This window comes from Thermobia domestica, chromosome 9 (assembly GCF_964235325.1).
Source record: "Thermobia domestica chromosome 9, izTheDome1.hap1.1, whole genome shotgun sequence".
NCBI classification, from domain to species: Eukaryota; Metazoa; Arthropoda; class Insecta; order Zygentoma; family Lepismatidae; genus Thermobia; species Thermobia domestica.
Genome location: NC_137462.1, coordinates 127,265,368 through 127,292,169, shown reverse-complemented (window position 1 = coordinate 127,292,169; position 26,802 = coordinate 127,265,368). Strand labels below are relative to the sequence as shown.

General features: G+C 35.4%; 1 long non-coding RNA gene across 1 annotated transcript in view; it reads right to left on the bottom strand.

The window, feature by feature from the left end:
• Positions 1–20,269: 20,269 nt before the first annotated feature.
• The window catches only part of LOC145695004 (uncharacterized), a 261,336-nt gene continuing 254,803 nt past the window's right edge, over positions 20,270–26,802 (bottom strand). Inside the window, exon 3 of the long non-coding RNA XR_014133102.1 lies at positions 20,270–20,471. This is a non-coding gene — a long non-coding RNA (uncharacterized LOC145695004). The remainder of the gene's footprint in view (positions 20,472–26,802) is intronic.

Here is a 26,802-nt window from a genome sequence, read left to right as displayed (position 1 = left end):
AGGTTTCCAGCATCATCTTCCTTTCAGACAGCATACTAGCCCTGTACTAAACATACCATAATATGTTATTACTACTCTTTACTTTAAATCCATTGCTATCACTCTTGCTACTATTTACATCCGGCCCGGCGTACCCATACCATACGATTTCTTCTCTCATATCTCCAACACCTATAAGCACTTCATTATTCTCGCAGATATTAATATGCATAGTCGCACTGATCAGGAGCGTACACACTTCCAAGATTTCATACTGACCAACACTACTGGTGTTCTACTTGACTTACCTTCACCCACTCGCCCAGCTTCTAATACCACACCCGATGTAGCAATCACTTCAAATACAATAGTTACGCATTGCACAGTTACAGTCCTGGATTTGCTTGGCAGTGACCACGCCCCAATTAAACTTACTTACCATACTGGTCTTGCTTACTCGCCAACCGCACGATCACCTCGTTTTTCTCCACGCTATGATAAAGCAAACTGGGATAATTATCGCACTTACCTTTCTTCAGCCATCGAACCATATCATTCACCTACCACTTCCGACGAACTTACTACCCAGGTTGATGCTCTAACCACCGCTATTCAACAGGCCTCCACACTCTATATTCCACAAACTGAAAACTGAGTCCATACCTTTTCGGCCTAAATTACCACCTCAATACCTTGCTATGGTACGTCGTTCACGTCAATGCTATCGGGAATATCTGCAAACTAGAAATCCTGCTACCTTACGTCTTCATCACCAACTCCAACGGACCGTTCGCAATTACATTACCGCCTACAAGCAACGTCAATGGATAAAGACATGTAATCACCTCGCAGACACAGCACATCCCACGTTATACTGGAAACGTTTTAATGCTCTATGTGGCAAATTCACTAAGACACCTTATCCAATTCTTATCAATAATACGCCTGCCCATTCTGATCAAGACAAAGCCAACGATCTTTACTCCACCAGCACCAGATCCTACTACTCGCACTCATCCCGCCGATACAGTTAATACTCAGTCTCAACATCTCCAACCAGCTGATACTCATACATTACCTACCCACGCACTCACCACTCCCATTACAGTGGAGGAGATTACTTCTGTCGTTCGGCGAAAACGTAATACCGCTCCAGGTTTTGATGGTATTACTTATCGCCATGTAAAAGAAAGTCCCCTTTTATTACTCACTCTTCTTTCATTAATCTACACCTTCATATTCCGCACTGGTTTTTATCCACTGGACTGGAAAGTCTCCAAAACTCTTATGTTCCCCAAGCCGAATAAACCGCCGTCTGATATTTCATCCTACAGACCAATACAGTTAACATCCACCTTCAGCAAGATATTTGAAAGGATAATTGTTAAACGCCTACACCCATACTTAGCCTCTCGAAACATAATCCCCACTCATCAGGCTGGATTCCGACCTTCGTATTCCATAAATGACCAATTACTTCGTCTTATTACACTCATTACCAACCACTATAACTCTGTTCACCCATCTTGTCTCGTTCTCTTTGATCTAGAAAAAGCCTTTGATAAAATCTGGCATATAGCTCTCATCTACAAACTTACTAAGCTGAAACTTCCTGTTACATATATCCGTCTCATCTACCATTTTCTCACCTGCCGTCTGTCATACGTCGCAATCAATGATTCACTCTCGCACCCTATTTTCCTCATGTGTGGTGTACCTCAAGGGTCCGCCTTATCGCCTCTTCTGTATATTCTTTTTGTAGCAGATTTTCCAGACTTGCCTCACAATATCCACTTGTTTCAGTACGCAGACGATACAGCTTTTCTTGCTCTCTGTCGAACCATCCAACAGATTAATCTTTCTCTTCAAGAAGCCATTAATCGCTTCACACGCTGGTGTCGCAAGTGGAATCTAGCAATCAATGCAGGCAAAACTCAAAGCATAATTTTCATACCGCCTCGACAACGATCCAGAGTTCATCGCAATCCATCTTTGCTTTCATTAACAGTTAACGATACCCCCATTCGGCCTTCTAAAACTGTCACGTACCTTGGAATAGTTTTCGATTATCATCTTACTTGGGCACCTCATCTCAAATCTCTCAGGGCCAAAGTCACAAATAGACTCAATCTGCTGAAACGACTCACCGGCACTACCTGGGGACTATCTTCACATCTCGTACTGAATACCTACAAAGCGTTCCTCCGACCAGTCCTAACCTATGGCTTTCCAGCGTGGATCTCCGCCCCACTCTCCTACTATAAAAAACTGGACATTTTCGAACGACATGCTTTCCGTATCGCTTTTCGCATTTCTCTCCCTAGTCCTACTCGTGATCTGTACACTCTTATCTCCTTCCCGATTCTCAAATTTCACCTTGAATCACTCCGCCTCAAGTTTATTACTGGACGTTAGGTTAATCATCAGCCTCTTCTTCTTGAGACTATGCACTACCTCGCACTTCATCCATGTCGCTCTCGTTATTATCATACACCGTTACACCTCCTCTTTACACTTTATTGTTACACACTTCCCCCTGATCATCCGGACCTTGCGCTGCTCGAAGACTATCATTTGCATGATCATCTTCCGCATCTTTTCCCATCATCTAGCGCACAGTAACTACCTTTGTAATTAACAGGGCTCCCCATGTCTTCATCAGCCTAGCGTCGCCCCTAGGCATAAGATAATCGCATTTGTCATACTAACTTCTCCTAAGTGTTGTGCCGTGCTTTGCACCTCACCTCATCCCTCATGCCCATTATAATTCAGTCTTTATATTTCTCATTATGCTTTATTCAATTTATTATTAAAATGTACGTTAAAAACATATGCAATTGTGAAATATTACGAAATGTCGATGAAATGAAGTTATGGCAACCTACCGAAAGTACTAGAAAAAAATGGATGGACTTAGTCAAAATTGTGGTCCCTTCTGAGATTATAAGTAAAATTAATATAAATAATGTCTAAAAGAGGGAACTTAATCTCAAATGAGATAAAAGCAGTGTTTCATAGTTATATAACTTAGTTATTGTATTTTTCTTTATGTTCTTTTATCTCTAACTATTTATCTAGTATATCAATTATTTCTTTCAATGTTAATGTGTACTATATTGTTTTATTGCGTTCATAATATTATAATTACTCCTTAATCATTTTATGTGTTCTATATATATATATATTCGTGTAGTATGTTTATTCCGTGTTTACATTTTACTGAACGTAAACGAAGGTAAATGGATCAACTTTAATAGAGAATATGTTTATATTTAACTTTTTATAATTATGCTCAATTTCCTGGATTAAACTATATGCATTATATTAAATATATCTCAATGAATGTAAAATTAATTGTCCCGTATTATTATTGTCATTTTTTGTGTTGATGCACCTTGTTATCAATATTATAACGTGAGGCTAAAGAATATGCCTAATTATGAGATTAATATATGTGATATTGATGTAAAATGTAATCTTAGATATATACAAGAGTCGTTCAAAATGTGTATTCTCTTACGGTCCAGGATTCTTTTCATTTCTTGTTGATCAATAAATGAAATCCATGTTCGTGACACCATATACAACGGTCTGTTGTATGTTGTCGTATGTTGTATATTTTATTATTATGTTGTACTATTATCTATCTGTACTGGTCTTAGGAATAAGATCGGAGGTGCAATAACGGAGCATATTTTGTAAAGGAAGAAAAGGAAATTGTAATGAGTATTATTGTTCCTTAGTTACGGTATTAAATTAAATAAATAGAAGGATGATAGATTGAAGATTAGGAAGTTCTCAGAACTATTGATGTTAAAGGAATTATAAGTTTGTATCCTGAACACTAAGCGAAGGTAAAAATAAATAATATTTACGTTTTAATGTTCTTTTATATATATTGTGGCTCAAATAATATTTATTAAGAACCACGGGAAAGGAACAAAATATAGAATTACTGTTCCAACAACATGGCAGAAGCAAAAAATTGAATAGCCAAAATGCAACATAAACATTAAATGATCAAATGTAAAAAAAAAAAAAAAAAAAAAAGATAATGTTCAAAGTTGAAATGAAGTTCCAAACTAAAAAGTTTTAGTCCATAAGAAGATAAACAAACAATGTCAGTCTACAGTGCCTTAAAAAGACTATACCGATATTACGTGGAACATGTGGGACAAATGAAAACATCTTTGTCTTTTGCAGTCAGTTATACTCAAGCCCTGGTATAACTGCTGCTCCTAAGTAAAACGCCCATTTAAATAACATGGAAATTTCTTCATCCCTCCTTTAGACCCCTTAAAAACTAAAAATATTCACTTTTGGCAATTTTCTTGTAGGTTACTCTCGGAAGGCTACAATCATGCGAAAATTTCATCATTCTAATCCTACCGGAAGTGTCTAAACATTTTGAGGTGTTGAAGATGTCTCATATAAGTAACATGGGAACGATTGTTCAGTTACCCATAATATCTCTCTACAGATGAAAGTTTTTATTTTTGGCGTAGTTAACGCTAACGAAAACATATAAGCATACCGAATTTAAAAATGTTGTTCCAATTCTACGTACCTAAAATATAAGATTGTAGGTAGAAAAAAAAATCCCATTTAAGTAACATTGAGAATTTCTTCACTGCCCCTTTAGACCCCCTAAAACTTAAAAAATTACACTTTTGGCAATTTTTCTGTCGGTTAGTTCAGGAAAGCTATAATCATGTAAAATTTAATCATTGTAGCCCTACAGAAAGTGCCCTATAATTTTGAGGTGTAAAAGGTGTCCCATATATGCAGATTTTTCAGTTCCCCATAAAACCACTCAACAGTTGGAAATTTTTATTTTTAGTGATTTACTCAGGTAACGCTAACGAAAACGTATGAGCATACCGAATTTCAAGTTTTTATTCCAATTCCAAGTCCCTAAAACATGAGATTATAAGTCAAAAAAAAAAAAAAAAAGGCCGGTTTTAATAACATGGGGAATTTCTTCATGCCTCCTTTAGACCCTCTAAAACTTAAAAAATTACACTTTTGGCAATTTTCCTCTGGGTTTGTCCCGGAAAGCTACAATGATGCCAAATTTCAACTTTCCATGTCAATCGGAAGTACCCTTTTATTTTACGTCAGTTTATGTAGTTATATATATATATATATATATATATATATATATATATATATATATATATATATATTCATTCTCATATACTCCCACATCCCTTTACTTCTTCGGTCTATAACCTCACACTTCTCATATTCCTAACATATCTTAACATATCTCTAATACCTATCCCTAACAGTCGAGGGTGTTGTTAATGTTAAATTCTTTGAACGGTAACTACATATGTGCATATTCGAGATTTAAACAATGAGTACAAGGGCGATCTCAGTGTAAGATGCTTTGCTATGCAGTCCCTCTCCTTAAGTATTACCGAACCTAATATTTGGAAGTAACTAATAAAATCCAAGATCACAAACTGGTACTCAATATTGAAGGTTCAAACTTAAGTATACGATCAAAAAGCATTTTCAGCGGTATTCAGAAACGTGTTTTCAGGTAGCAAGGAGTGCGCTGTACTAAGCAAGTGACAAAAACCTTATTACTTATATCTGTATTCAGAAACGAATTTCGTGCGCTAGTAGCGTCGATAGTGTAAACAAGAGAAGGGAACAGTTTTTAGGTGGTATGAGCTTTCCTCTCTAAAATTCTTTTGGAGGTATTTTCAAAACCTTGACATTGATCCCGTCATTGACAAGAACAATGTGTACAGGTGAATACAGAAGTTTACGGAAGTGAAAACCACCATTGAAAACAAGCTGTGCAGTGGAAGACCATCACCTGTGAGAAATGATACGAATTATAAACAAGTGAATGAGCTAATTCGTCCAGACAGACATGTCACAATCCGTAAGGTTGCTACACAACTTAACTGCGGTCACAATGCCATTCAGAAGATGGTAAAAAGCTTGGGATATTGGAAAGTATGTAACCGCGAAATGGAAATCCTCATCAACTAACACGCGAATTGAAACATGAAACATTCGAAGCCAATGGAAACACGTTTCTCTACCCAACAAAGAACAATCTTCGGAGATAACGAAATGTCGACACAGATAAGATAAAAATGGCTGTGAAGAAGTGGATACGACAGTGCACACCCGATGTTTTCAAAGATAATCAATGATGTTCAATGATGTTGCAAATGCATCACTTAGCCATTCTATAAGGCAACTGCAAAACACTTGTGTTTCTTTGCATCCTGTGTTTAGACACTTGTGTTGAGCATTCCATAAACCGGTTCCAAAATAGCCGAAACCAGTACTGCACCAAAAGAATGTCCTCCTATGTGTTTGGTGGACTGCTCGCGGCATCGTGCATCGGGAACTACTACTAGCTGGTCAGAGCATCAATGCAACTGTGTACTGTCAGCAGTTGAGCCATGCTCAAGCAAAACTCAAAACTCTGGAGCCAGCACTTCTGAATCGCAAAGGAGTCCTCCTGTTACAGGAAAACGCTAAGCCCCACGTGGCTAGGATAACCCGGGACACCATTCTACGCCTTGGATGGACAACACTATTGCATCCGCCATACTTCCCGGGCATTGCATCGTCCGATTATCACCTGTTTCATTCTTTGGACAATCACCTTAGAGGACGCCAGTTCAAATCCCTAGTAGTGGTGCAAAATGTACTGGATACTTTCTTCGCTTCACGGTCCACCAAGTTCTACTGCGATGGAATCCATGGCCTTCTAGAAGGTTGGCAGCAGGTTGTCGATGCTGATTTTAAATATTTTTTATCTTCTAGGTACGTCGTAGATTACATATCGATGTTTGATGGTGGTGAGCCTAAAAGCGATAGAACTTTCTTGGTTACGTTTATAACTACATGTGTACTTTGAACGATCAAACCACAGGTAGAGAAGAAGTTGTCATCACTAGTATTTCCGACGAAACTAAAAATTTCTCGTTTCGGAAATGAGACGAGAGTCAACACATTACAAAATACATCTTAAAATTCAAGGCAAGACAAGATATTTCACGAGTCTCGAGGGCGACACTAGTTCAATCAAGTCGTAGGTCTCAAATACTGTATTAGTCTGTTTTAAACAGGATAAAATTTACAAATTGTACAAAGATCTTTTATTAACGTTCCAAGATACGCAAGTCATTGCACGATATAATTCAATAACAAATATGATTTAAATCTTGTTATGTTACTTCCTTCATGGATGTCACGTGACGCGAAAGAATTCTGATAATTATTAAATATTTTTTTTTTTAGAAAAATCAAGTCATAAATTTTGTACATAAATTTGCAAAATGAGACGAGAAAAATGAAGAGTATATGAAACTTTTACAAAATTTATGACACGATACGAAAAAATCTTATTTCTTGTCTCGTGACGTGAAGAACATAATGACTACTTTTGCATTACTTTTGATACACTCCTCGTACATTTACTCTTTACTTGCTGAATGTTAAAAACAAGTTTCCCATGTGGAAAAAGAAAATAAATGAAGTAAAAACAGAATCAGATGCTATACATAGACGTTGATATTGTATTCCAATCCATTTATGCTTTGTACATTCACTGAATAATACTGACTACTCACTCAACCTGTCGTACGTTATAGAAAGACTTAATTCGGCCACGAGGTTTTTCTTAAAAGAAAAATAAAAAAAAGGAAAGGTAATAGTGTTCCGATCAGCATTTCAAATGACTTTAAGAACTAGTTTTCTTACAAACCTGTATCAACAGCTGAGTTCACTTTTTAAGATCATTTAAATTGGCACGTGTCATTCGCATAATAATTTGTTTTGTCTGGCTTCAGTGGGTGTGTATATAGTTTTCATTGAATTAACATTTCTTCCGTAGAATATAGGAGGAAATATTTCAGTTAATGGTCGATAGTTAAACGGAAATATTTTGTAAACCAAATGTTATGATAATTTAAAATACATAGTTTAATATTTCTTAATTTAGTTCTAAGGCTCATCGAGATGTGATAATTCAGCTACCTTTTAAGACTAAGTCTATACGAGATATGGAGGATTTTAATAAATTGTGCTGTATAAAACGAAATAGCATACTATAAAGTATATGAAGTATCATTTCTATTAAAATTTATATATAGTATGCGAGCTCTCACGACGGCAGGAATTCCTTCGATTCGTGAACAGTCAGGCTGTTGTCGTTCCGATGGTAAACGACCTGATGGCATGACATTAATACCTTGAATGAGAGGCAAATCTCTAGTATGGGATTTTACATGTTCGGACACATTCGCCCATTCAAGCCTCCCATTGACTGTTGTGAATGCTTTAGAAGTTTCTAGATGTAGAGAGGCAGAAAAGGAAAGGAAATACAATAATCTCCTCGATAAATTTATATTTGTTCCAATAGCTATCGAGACCAGTGGAGCATGGGGTTCTAGAAGCCTTTATTTTATTAGAGAGGTAGGCAGACGCATATCTATCGTTTCTGGAGATGTTCGTTCAGCATCCTTCTTATTCCAACGTATATCTATTGCGGTTCAAAGTGGCAACGTTTCGTCAGTTCTTGGTACGTTGCCGTTTGGAAGGGAACTGGAGGAGGTGTTTCTTCTCTAGTACAACAGATACAAGCGAACAATAGAATAATAAAAATAATAGAATGTATATATTTTGATTAACTAAATTGATTTCCTTTTTCTTTTGAATAAATTTGTTATATATATGAAAATTTCAATTTTACAAAACTGTTAATTTAAAACATATATAACGTCCTTAATTTAAAAAATCTCCGGACATCCTCCCTGCTTCATCTTCCTTAACTTTCTGTATAAATGTATTAAAAAGTAAAAAAGCGATTTACTATTGGGAATTGCCAACATCCAAAAATACCTTACGTTAATGGACAAGAAACACGTCTTTGAGTGCAGTGATATCAAAGACATTATGTTATAAAGCCTTTAATACATTTAACAATATATCAAAATTCTCATGATCAGGAATGCCAGGAGGAATTTTTCCAAGGGGTGATAAAACCGACTGAAGTTTTGAATATATACACACACACTTTGATGCACGCGTACACATAATGAATCATGTAAAACGACAGTGTTATTTACGCACATAACATTATTAACTTCAGTAAACAACGTATACTGCTATAGTATTTAATACAGAGTGTCCCACAAAGGGATTAACACTGTTTGAATGTTAATAACAGAGAAGGTATTACCTGACTAAATTGTTATTTTTGGTGCTCTCATGAACACGAAAGAAGTGCAGAGACGATGGCTTGAAGAATTTGATACTGCGCTATCGTTAAGTGTAACAATACGAAATTACGCAACCAGTTTGAGAGGGAAGAAACTGTGTGTGATCTGAAGAATAGACGGTGTCACAGGAAAGAAGTCAGTAGGGAACGAGAAAGGGGTTGAAGCAGTGTTACAAACTTTCACAAGATCTCTTAGAAGTCCATACGGCAAACTTTGCATCAATCATGTCTAAGCAAATCAAGTATTCACCGCGTCTTAAAGCAAGCAAAGTGGAAATCCTAGACTTACAAGTTGCTTCACACAATCAATAAGAACGATCCGGATAGACGCATTCAATATTGTGAATGCATTGTGATAATGGACACTTAACTCATTTCATTGTTTGGTTTCATTAGGGAACTTTTAAATTGAATATAACTATCAATCGCCATTACTGGGCAAGAGATAATTCCCGTTTCAACACTGAAAGAGATGTCCCTCTCATGCGTCTCGTAACTGAGGACGAGTCCTGGCTCATAACCTCGAGCCCGAGACTAAAGAGGACAATCCATGCAGTACAGGCATCCATCCTCTCTCGCTCCTAAATGTTCGAAACGCAGCCATCAGTAGAAATATTACGATCGCTATTTTTTGGGACAGTGAAGGTGTTCCGCTGATTGATTTATTAAATGTGGCGCCACTATTAACTCCAAACGCTACGTGCAGTCTGTGTATAGTTCGTTCTTACAAAAATGCCATCCTTCAATACAATACAAGACTCCATCCAAGCCGGAAGACTAACGCTGCGTAGTAGAAGCTCCAATTTGAGAATGTTTGCCTTCCCACCTTTCACTCTTGACATGGTCCCTTGTGACTTTTGGCTGTTCACAAATGCCAGTGTTTCGCATCCGACATTGAAGTCATCAAGGCAGTACGTTGTTGGTGTCATCAGCAACCGAACCTCATTCTTTAGCGACGGCATGAAACAACTAGTGCATAGTTAGCGTAAATATATCCAAGTTAGTGTGTACTATACTATGTGAAAAAATCCTCGGAAAGCAGAAGGTTGAAGCTTTAGTTTGAGGATAAAATTATTCACGTACAACAATTAATTTTTAAAATAGAGGGTTGGAGAAAATACTTATTGCACAATCCCCGTAACTTCGCTTCATACAACCCTTTCTAGAAATAAGTCAGTTAGAAACGTGAGTGTTTAACTTTTTCAGCTCGACTGTACTTTCTGTTCTAAATGTGAGAAGTGTAGAGTTCAGGAATAAACTCCATTTTTAATAAGTTGACAAGCCAAAGAGGTCGCAGGAGTAGCGTTGCCTCGCTCATAACTGGATCTCCCTACAGGCAGTTCATGTATGAATCGACGACATCAACTGCAAAACACGCAAAGAAAGGCAAGAAAACGGAAATGACAGGGCTTTGCAACAAAGCAATCAACTCCTGCTAGAAAACTAGACTATGGGGAATCGTCCACAAAGTCTGTAGCAACTTTGTTCGACGACAGTGACAGTGACGTGGAGTCGGGGTGCAGAAACCTACAGATGATGTGACCTGCATTTTCTGTCCCGGCAACTTTTCAGCGGATACACACGGGGAAGTCTGGGTTCAGTGCATAAAGTGTCACATGTGGGTATATAATGAATGTGCAGATGCTGAACACGATGAGTATGTGTGTGACTATAGTCACTAAGTGTATAGACTTACAATTGGTAGTATTGTGGTCTTCTGTACTACTTTTTTTTTATATTAGTATGTTTTTTGTACTGGTAGCCCATATTTATTTGCACCTTTTCCTCTCTCTCTCTCTCTCTCTTTATATATATATATATATATATATATATATATATATATATATATATATATATATATATATATATATATATATATATATCGCCAACTCTTATCGTCTTTGCTCTATGGAGATTACTTTAGAACCCGAAAGTTATAGATTTTTATCAATCCGACTTTCATAGAGAGTTAAGGATGGAGATTAAATGTATTCTTGGGATGCTTAATGGATACCGGAAAACCACTTCTTGCTATCTATTACCGGTTTCTATCAATAATCAGTGCTAAAACCGGAAATGATTGATTTCTACCGCTCTGATGAATGGTTCACTTCCATCAATGTACTTGGTAAATCAAGTTCCTTTAAAATGCTTTAAATAAAATAAATAAATAAATATAATAACTATGGATACGAGCATACCGTGATAACTTATAAAATTACCAAATTCGAGCACTGTGCGTGTGATTAGTAGCCGTTTTTTTGAAAACATGTTTTACACATTTTGATTTTTCAGTAGTCAAAATAAATTTAGAGAGTGCTCAAATTATATGAGCAAATAAGGTAAAAAAATAAAGTTACAATAACTTTCCAAATTAAATGAAATGAAAGCATTAGTTTGACTCTCTATCTTCGCCCTGTAAAGTTCAAAAAGATGAATTATAAACGTAAAGGAATTAACGTTGACCAAAAGACAAGGATCTCATTCTGGAAAGGTGTCCTGATAATGATATCTATTTTTTTAAAGAAATTGTTTGTTTCTATTGGGAAAGCTCTGTTTCGTCTAAGTTGTCACGAAAATTCTGTGTCATCTTGTCTCGTGAGCAACATGAATGAGGAGGATGATTACAGACTTTGTGGAATGAGGAAGTGGAAGGAAACACGTGCGAATCTGGATAATAATATCAGAGATAACATGATGTTGTCCATAATTAACTTTTTCCTGGGATTGAATCAAGAACATTAAGTTCTTTGCTATTATAGGCAACTCTATCTTTCACTTACCACGGTTTGTGTTAATATTGTAATTAGGCATAACACTTGTAATGCAGAAATAGAAATAAGGGTATGTAGAATGCACAATTAAGACAAAGAAACCATTATATTGATAATTGATGCATCAATGTGCATCATTTGACATGGTTTCATTATGGTTGATTTCTTTTCTTTTCTTTTCTTTCCAGTAAAAATTAATCTTTCAGTTTTAAGGCCCAGATTACGTCTTGTAGGTAAAAGATACGTATGGTTAATAACAACTCATTATGAAATACATTGGTGAAATGAGCATGTAGGAGGACACGGGAATACCCCGAGAAAACATACGGACACGATATTCTCCACCACAATCTTACAAGGTCTAGGATCTATGATTATTTCAGGGGTAGCCCCTGAGAGGTGAATTTTTTCTGGAGCTACGAAATTCTCTGCTGTGATATATCTACAATTGTGCTCAATGTGAGTTACCAGTGTTCTTAGAACATCTACTTCCACTTTCCGTGTACTTCTCCGGGGAAACTCTGTAATCACCACTGTCTGGGATCGGACTAGGGACCCTGGGTCCCCTTGTACCAGAGAAAAGCGTTTAACCACTGAATTACATGCCTCCTGATTTTTTTTAGCACTATAACGAATTAATAATATTAAAAAATATATATTCTTCCTTAAGAACAATAGTAACGATTTTTTTTACTGTAGTTTAGGCATTTATGCTAACAGAACAGAGAACGGATATTTAATCTTCTTGTTTATTTCTTTTTTAAAAAACCTGGTCAGGTGTGCTACTTCTGCCTCTGAAAGAATCTATACTTGACAGAACAACTTCTTTGGAGTATTCGTGCAAATCTGCCTGAGAGTTACATCAGCCAAAATAATGGAACACTTTTATAGCATAGACCCTGGTCATCTTATCCAGTTGTGTGTAGCCTTTCTTGTTGTGCTTATAACAGCGATTAGGTGCTAATATGTGAAGTGTAAAGTGATGTGGCGGTAGTCACTTTAATGAATATTCATTACATCATCCAATTATAGATATTACAGTAATCATAAAGCAAAGCTGGTTTGATTTCTTTACGTACAAAAAAAAAAAACCTTACTGAAGTCTTAACAATATAGCTACTATATAAGGCAATATAACTTTAAGCTTTGTTTGTGTGTGTGTGAGAGAGAGAGTGTTTGCTAAGTCCCGGATCGATCTCCAATGGGGTCCCAGTAGTCCTGATTCCGAATTCAACTGAAGATCCACGTCTTCAATATAGCATCGGTGCTGATAATGAACATTAATCTCTAACTACCGAAAATCATGCATTGTTAAGGGTAAAGTAAAACTAACATTTCTACTTTCTCTCTTTTTAAAATCAATTTTTAATATGTTTAAATAGTATGTGTTTATGAAATTACTTTTTTTCTGGCCGGGTATGGTGGATAGATGGCAGGTAGAATACTCAACTATGTTGTGAAAGGTTCCGTGATTCGATCCAAGGTTATGTTAGTTTGTGGTGGACAACAGCGGGTTATTCTGTCTTCTTTCATTTTTTTTTCATATTTTACAAATTCCTTCATTATAATTTATTTCCACTCATCATCCGTCTCCATTATACTACATGATATATGAAAGTGTAAGCCACCAAATTAAAACCCTGCAATAGCTTTATTTTCAGGAAGATTTCTCATTTGACTTCTGAACAACATATAAACTTACGTTAGGGTTGTTAAGCTAATTGTGTGTTATAAATAGTTTAAATTTATAGACCACATAAATGATATTAAAGATTTCCACCGAATATTCAATTACACATGTCGTTGTCAAGTCCCACGTACATTGAAATATTCCTATTCTGTATTAAAAACTATTGAATCTATGTGCGCTCACAGCGGGCAGCAAGAGAGGGCAATTGCCCTCCTCCTGGATTTTTGAAAGTGGTTAAGTTCCTCGAAATACATATCAGAATATTAGGTTTGCTCACTCGCCTACTACAGTATTTCATATATTTATTGTACAATGTACGTCATAAAGTTATACAATGTACGTTAATTATAACTGTTTTACATGAAATTTATCAAAGTTTGTATATTCATGACTTCAGTGGCGTATTTACAATTTTGATTCCGGGGGGTTTACTAACTTTATTTCTCGAAATGTGAAAATTCTGCAAGATATTTCATTTACTTTAATATAATAAATAAAATTTCTGGGAGGGCTTAAGCCCGGAAGCCATCTAGTAATAATAAATAACTTCAAATCTTCCTGAGAAAATGAACTGAACTACTCAACTTGCTCCAGGGGCGGATCCAGGACGGACTTCTGATGGGGCGGTGGGTTGTAATACTGCTACTTAGAGCTACTTTTAAGATCGTCAAAAAATAAACTATATATTTTATTTATATATAAAATAAAAAAGTTTCCTGTTCTGGGGGGGCGATCGCCTTCTGGATCCGCCCCTGACTTGCTCTGGGAGATGTGAAACAGCCCATGTAAACCAAACTACGACTTGAAATAGAGGGAAAATACATCGTAGTTAGAACATCGATATACTCAGAGCTGGAACTCCTCGTGAATGCGAATATTCTTATCAACATTTTTTTCTGCGGATGTATTTTTATTTTGTTTACGAATGGTAGATAAAATTGTTAAATTAGAGAAGAATAAGAAGAGATAGAGGAAAAAGCAAAGAAAAGATTGGTCATTCTTAGAACAACTGTAACTCATTGACCTCTAGTGTTAAAATGTGATTACCCTTTTAGGCCAAATAAACATCAAAGCCCCAAGAGGATACCAAAAATACTTATTTAATATTATAATAAATAGAATATACCAGCAGTGCCTCCCCTGAATACTAAGTGTGCCTCCCCGGAACATTGTTTCTGAAAGAAACACTGATTGGGCGGTGTAAGATTTTACTCCATGTAATCGATATCTTACCAAGGATTCATAAAACTTCGAAGGATACATTTATAATTATTATACCAGAATGTGTATTATTGTGCCAGTGATTATTTTGCCTAGCTGAAACCAAAATTAAAGGGATGAGAACAGTGGCGTATTTACGATTTTTTCGCGCGGGATTTGCTTACTTTATTTCTGGAAATGAGAAAATTCTGCAAGATATTTCATTTGTTATAATATAGTAAATAAAATTTCGGAGGGGCTTGAGCCGTGAAGTCCCCCTTAAATACGCCACTGGATGAGAATATGAGAATTCTGTTACAAATTGTACACTTAAGAAAATTTAAGTCGAAAGTTTTATGATTGTTTTATTATGATTTTTATTAGATCACCATACATACTACATTTTTTTCTCTTCATATAGATGAGGAATCATTTAATTTAACTGGTGTGTAGCAAGAATAACATATAATATTCATCCACCCACGGACGTTGTAAAATAGAGAATCTGTCCATATGTACAGTGGAATCCCGATTATCTGAGTTTCGATTAACCGAGGTTCTGTGTTATCCGAGCTTAATTCAAACAAACAAAAATTTTAAAGCTAATCTGGTTACAACGATAAACAGTCTACAGTCTTTTGTTTCAGCAACAAAGCAAGATGGTGTAAAGATAATGACTCCGCCCTACATTGCACACTTAAGCTAATTGTTGCACGTCTTGAGTTTCAGTTTGAGAAGCCAGTGTTCTACATTGAACAGCAAGACGAAATGGCACCAGCTGACGTTATGATGTTGCAACACCTGCGTAATATAGGCCAAAAAATGAGCCAGCTTAATCAAGCAGAAGGCTGTGAAAGACCAAAAAAAAAAAAAAAAGTCTATGTTAAACAGTACCTGATATGTATTATGTTTAACTTGTGTACGTATCAACATCAAGCACATTTTATTCACTGTATTATGGCTAATTCCTTATGTATGTAAGTATAATTATATGTACTGTGCTGTATCTCCAATAAAAAAAATATACAATAATAATGAATAATGGAATAAAGAGAAATAATCAATAAACAACAGAAATAAATACTGTACAAAATTTTCTATGTATTCATCCGTGTTAACCGAATTTTTGCTTATCCGAGTTAGATCCGGTCCACATTAGCTTGGATAATCGGAACTTTACTGTATCTTAATCCTATTAACTCAATGAAACCAAAAAACAACAGAGCATTGTGACGTCTGATTGCAACTCTCGTTCCAGTCATAAATGTTTGCTCAAAACATTGCGATCATAGAGGTGCGGAGTAGGCAGAGTGGGGATGGCGAAACTGTGACGTATGGTTACGATTTTGTTGTATAGGAAGATCCTCTATTTTATAACATAATTGCATTCACCATCAGAACACAACTAGAAAATGAAACAGTCGTGAGCTTCAATGTCATATAGTGCAGCAGCCTTCTATGGTAAAAAAAAAAAAAAAAAAAAAAAACTTGAATTATATAAGAAATGTGAAATATACGAGAAATTTTCATAATTTTGAACCATAATACCAGTACAAATCAAAGTTACACATATCAAATAATATGATATTATATAATATAGTTTTATACATTTTCATATATTATTAATGTGACTAATACAATAATTGTAAAATAACCACAAAAAAATAGATTTATTCAAAACTATCATATCCAGTCTTCTTAAGAAATGGACATTACCAATGCGGTCTTTAAAACAAAATGGTTCCCCATCCTACTGTAACCCCTTCAGTTATTGAAGTATAAATCTAAGACTGTTTATCTGCGACTTTCATGTGGCAAATGCCAACTGCGAATGTAGACAGAAGTTTTATGAATGACGGTATATGGATGCGATATTTTATATCCGCTCAGACGGTTACTCATACCCGCTTTTGCTGCTATTCTTGATCAGGTTACGGTATTTATTTCATGTAGTTCTCGGGAACTGATATGAGTTACGCGTAATGCCTTACTACCAATGTCATTTAGTTTTCTCTAGTAACCACCCACCCAAGTACTGACCAAACTTAACATTGCTTGATTTAAGCGATTCTTACGAGACCCAGTAGATCAATGCGATTACGGGGTTGGCTACATCAAACATCATACTAATTTAAACCTGAGTTTTGGACTATAGACTATTAGTTATGAACCGACAAAAGGAGTTATGATTCAATATAGCTGGCTATTTGCTTGCATAACTTTATCATAGACTAACTGAACAAGCCATTCTTTAGTGTAACAGATAAGATTAACTTAGAACTTCTACTGTATAATTCTTGATATCCCTCACGTTTGATCCGGAAAGCCTTATTCGATACCCCTTGAAAAATTATGTGATCCGAATTACATGTTAAACTGTAGGTTCATCTTTCATGTAGCCTCGTTAATAAAAAGGGAAGTTCAATTAAAAAAAAAAAAAATTCTTGATTTTGACTCAGGAAACTCATTCACCAGGATTCCACAACCTACTCTCCGAAGTCATCGCGTAAAATCGAAGTCGAAATGTAACTAATTCACTTTCTCGTACCCGAAGACTATAGATTCACCTACTTACTACAAGCGATAGCTAATCCCAAAACGAGATTTTCCGAAGTCGAGACCTACCTAAGTCGCTCTCATGCGTTCTGTCTCTTAACCTTCCAAGTGAAGTGTAAGAACTAAACTTTTTCTAATATGTAATGGACATTTACATTTAAACTTTATTTCACTATGTTTACGGCTATATGAAATTTTTGGTATCACAAATGATTATTTAAATGTTTCGCATTATAACACTAATTACTATATCATAATATTGAGTATAAACTGATATTTATTGTAGATTGTAACTTCATGTATATAACACATTTAGTGCACAAGATAATCACAACCATTCTTAGTCATTTTTTTGTACATATTTCATTTTGTAATATCCCTGTTTGAAGCTCTTTTGAGGTTCTGAGCGATTCAAGTCCAGATATTGTAAGTAACTCTTATACTGTTTTTTAAAAAAGTGTTAATTTTTGCCATTTACTTATACTGTTTTTTTTTTTTTTAAAGTATTCCGTATAAACTTTATGTCACTTCCGCTCATAATTTGGCAAGTGAACTTGATTCCATTGTTTCCTAAACGCCTTATGTATCACATAATTGATTATTTATTCAAATGCTGTCAAAATGTTTAACTTTCGTGTCTAACGTTGGTTGGTTGGTCGTTTTGGAGGTCCTTTTAGCACAGATGTGAGAGCCTCACACAAGCTCCAACTAGGAATCGTACTCAGCTTACTGGCACGAACGGCTTATATCCTAACGACATAGCCAACAGGAAGATCGTCTTGGCGCGCATGGATGGATTTTTACACTGTATACACGCTATACACAGGGATTCCCACCAGGCCCGTAGCCAGCCGAAAAATGTAGGGGGAGGCAGTAGAAATTGGGGGGGGGGCGACACAACCATATTATAGTTCGTCACTATATTATAGTTCATTTGGAAGCCAACCGTGAAAATTTTAGGGGGCCAGTGAAAATTAAGGGGGCCAGGCCCCCCGTGGATGCGGGCCTGATTCACACAATAAGGTAAAGAGGTCACGACATGAATTGCGATATTTTAAAAACAAGTACTGATTTTTCAGGCAGGATATGTCAAAAGAATTCAGGTGAAGGTGCGTTATGGAACGTTAGGGATAATGATTGCGGTTACATGAATTCGTGATAAAAGAAATGAAATAAATGTTTCAGCTTAAGGTTCCATGATTATCCCTTTATTCTAAGGGAAACGGATGATTGAGGCAAGCGAATTGATGATCGAAGAATTGGTAGAATGAAAATGTCGGAGAAAACCCACGGACACGATGTTGTCCACCACAAACTTACTTTTCCGGGATCGAACCAGGGACCTACTCATCAGAGGTAAGCGCTCGACCACTGCACAACCACGCTCCCTTATCGTAGGAAAACAAATAATTATTGATGTATAGCTTTTAAATGGTTATTTGATATTTTGGTTTTAAAAAAAATCTAAAGACAACGTATGTTTTGTATCATTTAACTGTCCTGCTTCTATGCACATTCAGTACATTAACATATTACCATAACCACTCTTGTACTACAAAATAGCATATTGTTCTGCTAAAAATGACGAGGAACGACATTATCTAATGTAAGTATTACTGAAAACAGTAGCGAAGAGGTTAATTTGTTCTGTAAAACAATAATAAAAAAATATGAGTGACCAAAACCACTTTCATTATTATTTTTTTTTTAAATTCTTGCACTTAACTAATGGACATGTTTCTTTCGCTTCCTACTGGCTTACTGGCCTTTCACATTTGGAACTTTACCTTTATATTTTCTTCTTCTTTTCTTTTTGGTAATATATTCTATTTACTAGTTTTGCATTAGTACATGGTAAAAGTAGTTACCACGCAGTGAACATTAACAAAAGAAAAAACAACTCAATCTGTCCTTGACCACATTAATTTTTTTCTTGTAAGTTTTCTTACAAGGTACCGTGCCTTAGGAGAAACAAAAAAATACAAAACTTGCATTTTATTATTCACAAGCACTTCTGTTGTCCATTTCTACATAAACTGACTGACACGGGACCGTTATATCACACAAAGTTGCATTGATTGTTACATTATGGAGATTTTTACTCTTGAATTAGATCCGTTGGATAAAGAACCAAATAGCAGAAAAAGAAGAAGAAGAAGAAAGAATAGAATGGTTTAAAATACTTGCAACGAAAATAAATGAAAGAGAAAACAATAAAATGTCTTATGTTGTCAAGGTTATAAACACGAAGTAATCGTTGCAAAATTGCAACAAATATCATAATAAACGCTGTAAGAAAATTGCGCCAGTTTATATAAAAGTATATACGTAGGCCTATATACTTTTTCTTCAATTCTGTTTTTCTTTCTTTTTTTCTGTTTATTAATGTACAATGAACCGCCTTAAAGAAACAATTCTCTTTTGTTTTGCTAATATATTATGAGAATTAGAAACATTACCTTATGTGCAGTTTTTCTAATGATTTTTTTTTTAATCTTTGTGTCGACTTGATTATAATCAATTTTGTATAGTCAGTGTCAAAAGTTCTTTCAGTTTGTTGAAATTATTTTCGTAAATAACTTCGGAATGGAAGGACAATTTGAATATAGTTTTCAGTAAATAGTACTTTCCAGTCTTGAAACTGTGTATGTTGAACCGTTATTTGCAAAATAATTTTTTTTTTACCAAACAGATAAAAGTTTTGTCTCAGACTGTACGTATCAACTATACAGTGAAATAATAATCAACTATTCTATGAAACCTCTCTATTTAGTTAAAATAAAGTAAAGTAGGAAATAACAAGCTAGCCTTCTTATTCGGGGGTCTTGAATTGGATCTACAGTTAGTGATGATTTCAGGGGATTCCCTGGGTGGAAAATTAATCCGCTCACTGGAGATACATAATACCTTCTTGGGAAATATCTCATGTCGAGCTCAACGTGGGTAACCAGTGTTTTTGCAGTACTATTTTCACTCTCACTAGCCAGTTGTGTTCTAAGTTCCTTCAACGGAAAATCTGAAATCAAAAAATAAATAAATAAATAAATAAATAAAATAAAATAAAATAAAATAAAATAAAATAAAATAAAATAAAATAAAATAAAATAAAATAAAATAAAATAAAAAAGAAAATAAAGGAAATGTATTGTTAAGTTTAACGTTCCACGTAAAAGCTCTATACTAGGGATGACCAAAATTTTCCAGAATCCGGATTCAGGAAAATTTATTTTCCGCAATCAGAAACATTTTCAGGATTTCGGGAAAATTCCGGAATTTGAAAACCCCGGAATTTCGAAAATTCCGTAATTCAGAATTTTTCCGAATTCCTTATTTTTTTACGAAATTAGAATATTTCCGAAACCTTGATTTTTCCCGAAATCGAAATTTTTCCAAAGTCGGCCATTACTATCCTATACCAATTATTTCTAATAGAATACTCTCTGTGACGTCACCATTTGCTACTCTTATTCTCAATAAACCACATGAAGCGAACAAGGAGCAGATAGGGAATCTGGAGCGGATAAAGGCAGTGATGACAGCCAAACAATAATATTGATGACGTAATCGAAGTTGTTGCAAATACTCCATTCCTGAATATATCTGATTATTCAAACATTACCAACACTTGTTTATTGCACTGAGCATTGCTATAGGATGAGAAATATCTCGTCTTCAGAACGAGACGAGTGTCGAGACAAGAAGTATTTTTTTTTACAGAAAATTCGAGATGACACGAGATACATGACATATCTCGTCTCGTTTTCGAGATGAGAATTAAGGTGAGACAAGAAATTTCTCGAGTTTTCGTGGAAAGCACTAGTTCACCATACTCTTAGATCTAAAACACTGTTTTAGTGTTAACATAATTCATAGTATATCTATTCCACATAAGTTTCACGGAGACGTTTACAATTCAGTTAACAAGATTTTTGATCCGTGCTTATCTCTACCCTGAAGATAAACACGCGGTCAGTGCATTGGAAACGCAGTCAAATAAAATAAACACGGAAGAAATATCTAAAGTCTTATTTATTGAGCGATTCATAATAATTGTATATATATATAAACCTATGAAATAATATAGTAGTTGTACGTACATAATGAAGAGCATTTATCAACGTTTAAAGAAACCCAAGCTATTACCACCAATAATACATTATACACCAATAATAACTATGGTTTACATGTTATTATATCATACTTTTCGTGGACCTCTCTTAACACGAAAGCACTCCAATAGCAGTTAGATAAAAGTTAAGAGAAAAATCAGGATATAAATTTACAGGACGAGAAAAAAATTTCAAGAATCGAAACATTATGAGAAAAAATTCTTCCAGAATCGAGAAGAGAAATATTTTTTTAAAGTCTCAACTTGACGAGGAAACATTATATATCTCGTCTCCTGAGCAACACTTAATTCCATTCTCCTACCTCGTTCCCTTATTTCCATTTCTCTGTTTGTTTCTCTCTGTCGTTTCTCCGATCGTGAAAGCATGGTTCAACGTCGTACATTGTCCAGTTGAAAATGACTGCACTATATGCTATCATGAAAGATAGTGTAATGCATATTAAGAGTCAAGAGTAAAAGGGAGCACGTAAGGTTCATAAAATAATCAGAGGGACAATTGAATTGAATCAGAGGGAATTTTGAAACTTTTTTGCATGTCAAATCTAATAGATCAGAATATCATATTACTGATTAAGAGTGTTCATTAATGCACGATATAATCCGAAAAGTATGTTTGTCAATTAAATTACGACATCGCAATTTCAAATATGACTCCCCTTTTCTGCCGTAAGCTCTTGAATTGGTGGAATAAAACGAGTGTAAGTTCATAAGAAAACTGTATCAGGCACGAAATTATCCATCGTAAGATCTGAAATCGAATGAAAAAGATTTTGGCTGGAAATAGGAGCGCTATCAGATTTATGTTGAATCTCTCTCTCTCTCAAGATTTGCAAACAGAAAACACTACATTTTAACACTTGAGACTATTGGCAGTTAGTTAGCTTTTCGCGTTAATTAGTTGTTTCTCTTGGATTTGATTTTAGCGTCTACAGGTTAACAGGGAATCCAAACTACAGGAGATCCGGCCTGGAATTGAACTTGAGTTTCCCGTGCCAAAGACAGACGCTAATCATATAGGCCCTATCCATGAGTGAGGTCCTTTTCTAATAGTGCAGAGACACAAGCTTTACCCAGAGTCGCTAAGGGTTAAAATAGTTATTTTCTGTTCTACAGTTTTGGTTCTGGGCATACGTGGTGCGAATCCTTCGTTAAACAGTAATACTGTTTAATGTAGTCTCCAGATTGAAAAGAAATATAAACTTACAAACAAACAACAAACCAAATTCAAGTTTACTTTTAGATAGGGGATCTTGTGTATTTTAGCCTAATTCCCGTTTCGCCTGACGATTTTTTTCACACAATTTAACAGATAAATGATAAAATTTGTTTTCTCCATTTTAGGCGAAGTAAGGATAGTTGCGTTGCTAATCCTCGTTTCACCTAAAATGATGAACAATATAAAAATTGTGGAAATTGAGGGAAACTACAACTTACCTTAATTTTCTCTAAGTTCAAGAAGTGAAAAACAACTCTTTTAATTGAGATTTCAGGTTTTTCAATAGAATATACTTATATTCATACTTGGATCCTCTGTCTTACTGTATTAATTTACCAGGTTAAATTAATGAGATGTTTAATTCACGTATTCAATTGTCCAATTGACTTATTCACTTTTAACGCGTACTTACTTTGATGTTCATTAATTCATATTACAAAAAGTTATGGAAAGTAAAAGTGATTCCATTATGAAAAAAAGATCTTAATGCTTTCCTAAATTTCTTTTAGTTTTGCTGATAAAGGTTAAACTTTCCATAAAATCAGAAATAATCAAAATTAAAACAAATATTGAAAAGGAGTCAGCATAATACTAATATCAATTTATATATAATTTGCGAGGTGATTCTACATGTGAAAATAAACCGAAAAAGTTCTATGAACATGTGTCCGATTTTCGATCGTTACGGAACTGGAGCGGGTTGAAGACTACGTACGTCCATGAATGATTATGAAGACAAGTATCAATATTACTTACCGAAATGCTGTGTAGGAGCTGTGGAGGACAGAATAATGGTGGGACAAATGACTGATCCATCCTACAATAGGTATGGGGTTTTTCAACAGATGGCAGCACTGTGACAGTACCGAGGCAACAGCTGCAAGCATACCCAGTGTGCAATCATGGGTTGGATCAGTGAGCAGTAGTCAGGCATGTGCGTGTCGTGCTTGAGTGTTGCACCGATTCACGGTACCAGGGAAGTATCTCAGTATCTGAATAACACATTTCCTCAACGGTGGATTGGCCGTGGCGGACTCATTAACTGGGCTCCCAGATCACCCGATCTAACCCTATTAGACTTCCGTTTATGGGGCTGGTTAAAGGGGTGTGTATACGCTACGAAGGTGGATACACGTGAGAACTTGTTGCTCGCATAACCAAAGCTGTTATGTTAACAACAATGCCACTTGTGGCCAAGTGACTAATGAATGTGTGCGTCTCATCCTGGGAAGAGCTGTGCAAAATTCCGATATATTATATCGATCCATCGATCAATATGTTCAATTAGGTCTACCAAATCCATCGATCGATATTTTGCGATATTTTCATATCCGATATTTCAATACTTTTCAATACTTGGGTATTCGATATTTTGATTGGGGATGTTAGGATATCTTCTATATTTAATTATTTGATAACTTTCTATATTTTGACATTTTCAATAGTTTAACACGTATATCGATCAGGTTTCGATATTTATTTTCGAATTTTCAAATCCAGATATCGCTCTAGTCCCAGTCCCGGGTTCCAATCCCTGTGGAGGTGGCACAAAGTCAATAACTAAAGCCGAACAATGCTTTGGATTCCACTTTAAGCAATAGATCTTGTATCTTGCGTCATATACAAGTCTCTAATCCAGATTCTGAACATCCTAATCGAACTATAAATTTAAAATTTTTGAAACCCTTTAGTTTAACGTCCCACGATTACACACTTTAAGCTAAGGGAGAAGAATGATCAAGGAAAGTGATTAATGATGGAAGAATTTGTGGAATGAGAATGTGAGAGGAAGAAAGGAGTACCCCGAGAAAACACATGGACACGATAATGTCCACCACAAACCTACTGGGCCGGGAATCGAATCAGGGACCCGACGCACCAGAGATAAGCGCTCTATCACTGAGCCATCGTATCTCCAAATCATAAATTACATTAAATACTGTTAGCCAACATCAAAATCATTATCACTTACTGAAAGATATTGCGTGATTGCAGGGGTAAAAATGGGTCTGAAAAGGTGAAGGGACGGTAGGTAGCGGCATGACCTCACACCGTCCTCCTTCCTATCTTTGCCCATTATAGTTTTTAGGAACTGGGGGGACGCCATACATATTTTTTGGAAGTGGGGGGACGGCATACCCCGACGTTCCCGCGCACTTTTACCCATGCGATTGAGAGTGTATAGAGTACAATTGACTACAAACCTTTATCTTTGATTATCTTCTTCGGTACTTGACATCAGTTTGTGACAAATTAGTGAAAAAAAAAAATTATTGTCTAAACATTATCTTTTGAGATAATCTTTCTGGTTTGTGGTTTCTTCTGCGGCGTGTGTCTCCCTCCCGTCTAGCCCCAGTACCTTAAATGCATACAGGACACAAAATCTCATATGATATGGAAGAGAGAGGAATTTTAACATTTAATGTTTTCTGTTTTATTTCCCCCCCTCCCCCCTCCCTTGTTCGTTTATGCCAACTACAACATCAACTTATGCGACGATAACAATCAAAGAAATGCGTGTTGAGAGGACATGGTTCTTTGTAACAGTTGCAAAATAATGTCGTAAACTTTACAACTACATGAGAATAAGCGACACACATATATTGAAACACGCAACAACCTGGAAGCACAATTTTCATTTCTTTCTCTCTCTCTCTGTTTATAAAGAAGGAAAGAAAAATCCATTTCGTTTTCTTTATTTGAGTGATAAAAGGTTCTTCAGGATATGTTTTCTTAAACGCGATAGCTTTCCGTATCAGTGAAGGAGTAGGGAAAAAGGAAATGTTAACATTTTTTGTATGTTAACGTATTGCCACTAATATAACCCGACCAGAATCATATGCCGATTATATATTCTATATCAAATCTTCCTTTATGTTATGACAATTATTTTTATATTCTGATTAAAATACGTTTCTGAGTTTACATGTTTCGCAATACAATATTTTGCAAGTATTTCTCGGAGAGTACCAAAACATTATTTCTAATTGTAAGTTATACTCTTCTCCCACTTTCATATTCTGTCCCAAAGTACAGTTCTATGTTTCTTTGTCATTTTTATATTGAGAACTGAACTTTATTTCTGAATTACGTCTCAATCACTTTTTTAAAAAAAGAAAAATTCAGGATCAAACTTAATTCAAATTTTGTTTTTAATATATTTTATTAAATAAAAGTTTGTTTCTGAGTTATATTTCGGCTCTGTTACTTTTTATATGCTGAACTAAAGTTCGTTCAAGAAAATGCATGGTTTGACACGCTGAGTTTCAACTTCAAATTATGTTAAATTTCATTCCAACTAGAAATCAGTAATAGAATTGGGCCGGTATGAGCCAATATGGCATGCTAGTAGCAAATTAAGATGCTTAAAAAAAAACATACCAGCTATAAAAATTTAAAGTAAGGTATACTTTATTGAAAAAATATGAAAAGACATATTTCAGTTTAAATCCACGATAAATTCAGTCCCACAATTATGCCCTTTTAGGCTAAGGGAGACGAGGATTGAGGTAAGTGAATGATGATGGAAGAGTTGGTGGAATGAGAAGGTGGGAGGAAGCGGGAGTACCCCAAGAAAGCCCACGGGTACAATATTGTCTACCACTAGTTTACTTGCCCCGGGATAGAACCAGGAATCCCACACACAAGAGGTAAGCGTTCTACCACTGAACCACCGTGCCCCTTACTATATTGGAGTTGAGCCCAAGTAGTATAGGCCTATATACTCTTTCAGACTGGATGCTATAATAAAGCGAATTGAATAAGGTAGGTTGTAATGAACAGTATTTACACAAGACTTCCGATAATCTGGCACTTTCAGGACTTGACCAATGTCAGATTATTGGAAACAGCTATAATGTAATGTTTTGTAGCAAATATTGTTTATCAGTAACAATAGGATAATAATTTCAACTCAAATACAAACAAAATTTAATTTTAGTTCTACATTTTAAAGAATATAGACTCACATAGCATTAGTGTATTGTAGTAAGCCTACTATAA